This window comes from Mus caroli, chromosome 15 (genome assembly GCF_900094665.2).
Source record: "Mus caroli chromosome 15, CAROLI_EIJ_v1.1, whole genome shotgun sequence".
Classification (NCBI taxonomy): domain Eukaryota; kingdom Metazoa; phylum Chordata; class Mammalia; order Rodentia; family Muridae; genus Mus; species Mus caroli.
Window position 1 is genome coordinate 92112459 of NC_034584.1, and position 2857 is coordinate 92115315.

Below are 2857 nucleotides of genomic sequence, written 5' to 3' on the forward strand. Positions count from 1 at the left end.
CCCACCCACCCCACCCCCGCCCGCGTTCGGCCTCCCCAAGAGGCCATGCTTGGTAGTGGAGCTGAAGCAGGCTGACATATATACATATATGTATGCAATAACAATGAAGAAGAGGCCATGAATTTAAAGGAGAGTGGGGAGGGGTAAATGGGATGGTTCTGGCGGAAAAGAAAGGAATAAACAAAATTATAATTGCAAAAAAAAATGGGTTTGTTTTGTTTTGTTTTTCCAAGACAAGCTCATAAAATTAGCGTGGTATTTTCAGCCTTGGATGATTTTAAAAGCTGGAGAAGAGAAAGGATTCCAACAAGGAGTGAGCGGCCAAAGTAAAGCAGGGTTTACACGGGGACGCTTGGCCTTGGCCACGGGGCATCTGCGTGACATTTGAAAAGAACTCCCGGCTGAACTGGAGGCTCAGCAGCCAGTGACCCTCCGTGAACTGCACTTTCAGAAAGCTCAGAGCATCTGGCGAGAGCCCATTCTAAATCTGCTAGCACACACTAACAGATTGCCAGGCTGCAGAAAAGGGATACAGGTTGCATACACAACCTGATGGCAGCCGGTCTTCGGGGAAACTTAAACACCAGCTCCAAACAAGATGCCAGACAATGAAGGCTTACACAGGGCCGCGCCGGCACTGGCGACTCGATACTGAGGGACACTTCAGAAGCAGATAAGCATCTGAGAGCCATCTTTGAAGAGTTGCCTACCAGCCAGCCACATCCATAACCCAGTCTTCCAAAGGAAGGTCCAGAGGTGAACAGATTGCCCAGGCATGACACACACTCTCAGGTCTAGGGAGCACTCGGACTGCAGGCGGCATCCAGCCACATGGAAGTTACACTCCGTACCCCACCCAGCTCTTCCCCTTCACCTTTCTTCTTCCTTTATTTCCTGTCCAACCTAGCAAGCAAGGCAGCTCTATCCTGCCCAGTTCCTGTCCCATGCCTTTTTCTTCCCTGCACACTTAGCGATTTCTGCTCCCAGAGAACACAGACTGGCCTGGTTTGGGGATCTCTGTGCCTAAGCCCTCCTGAGCACTGAGACTGACATGTGTCTCTTAATTCTATTTCTTTGCCTCTCGATTTTCAGTCAGCCTTCAGGCAAGACTACCTCAGCTCCTTCTCACTTGCCCTACCTTTTCCTCTTTTGAATACACCTTCTCCCCCTCCCCTTTCCTCCTCCCTCTCCTGCTCCTCCTTCCTTCCCTCCTCCTCCTCCTCCTCCCTCTCCTGCCCCTCCTCCCTTCCTTCTCCTCCTTCCTCCTCCTTTTTCTCTCCCTCCTCCCCTTCCTCCTCCTCCAGTGTGTCAACCTAGTACTATTCACCAGTCTTATCCTGACTTTATTCTTCTCTCTCCACCCACACCTGCAGGAACTGGCATATTACCACACACATTCCCAATGGTGCCCCTTTACTGCCTAACAACTGGCAATCAGGGGGTGACCAACTTTTTATTTGACTCTTACTGTACTTTAACCGTGGACCCATTCATCGGTAGTGATTGATTTACAGGCAGGATTCTAAATCCGAGGGAGTGGTAGAGATTGATGCCGGTGTCCCAGGTCTAATAGAAGAAAGCACCTTAACATTACAACAACCTAGTCCCTCCTGAACATTGCAAACATCCCCTCTAAATCAAAAGGTTTTGTTTTAGTGATAGATAAAACTTTTTTAAATAAATCAGTAAAATTAACCAATAACCTAACCTTAGATGCATGTGACCAAACACGAGTACTTTAAAAAAAAAAAAAAAAAAAAAACTAAGGCAGTCTAACTCCCCAGTAAATTATTATGAATCCCACAGTGATTTCCCCCAGTGAGAATGAATGGATGAAATGTCAGACAAATAATTCAAGAGACTAATATGTATATTCAAAGCCCTCAAACCAGACACAAATAAACTCCCAAATGAATTCCAAGAGAAGAAGAACAAATAGCCAAGTGAAATTTAAAAGTTATGGAAAGTATAAAAGGGAGCATTTATTGTAAAACAGAAACTCTGAGAACAACTGAACAAACGTCTGGCAATGGTGAACACGATAGATCCAGTAAAGAGTTCCATGGAGAGTCTCACGGGTAGAATGGATCATAGAGAAGCCAAGACCTGAGCCTGAGGGCAGGGTGGAGGAATTTCGCAATTTGAACAAAAACAAAAATAAGTTAATAAGAAGGTACAATCGAAACTTCCAAGATAGAAGTATCTTGGAAGGCACTATGAAAAGAACACATCCAAGATTCATGGGCATAGAAGAAGGATTTCATTCTACTGTTATAGAAAACATTTTCAACAGAACCAGACAAACTTCCCAAATTATAGAAAGATGTACTAATCTGGATACAGGGAGCCTTTATAACATCTAACAGAAAGAATCTCCATTCATCACAATAGTTCAACCACAAGCACACAAAAAGGAAGTATATTGAAAACAAAACACCAAGTCACATATAAAGGGCCCATTCCAATAACAGCACCTGCTCTGGACACTTTAAAATCAAGATTTATTATGATACATACCAAGTTCTGAAAGCAAACAAATTCCAAATTAGACTAATATTCCCAGCAAAATTACCCATTGTAACTCAGAGACAAAGAAAAGCTTCCCAGAATCAGACCATTGTGACTGCAATAGCAAGAAAGATCATTCTAACAATCACCGGTCAATATCAACATTCTCAGCTCCCCCCAAGAGCGGCTGAGTCATCCGGACTAACAGAATGGACGAGAAAACAGAATGGACGAGGAAACAGGATCCATCCTTCTACTGCATCTAAACACACCTCAGCATCAAGGTATAGATAGACATTACCTTAGGGTAGAAGGTTAGAAAGAGAGATTCCAAACAAATGAACCTTAA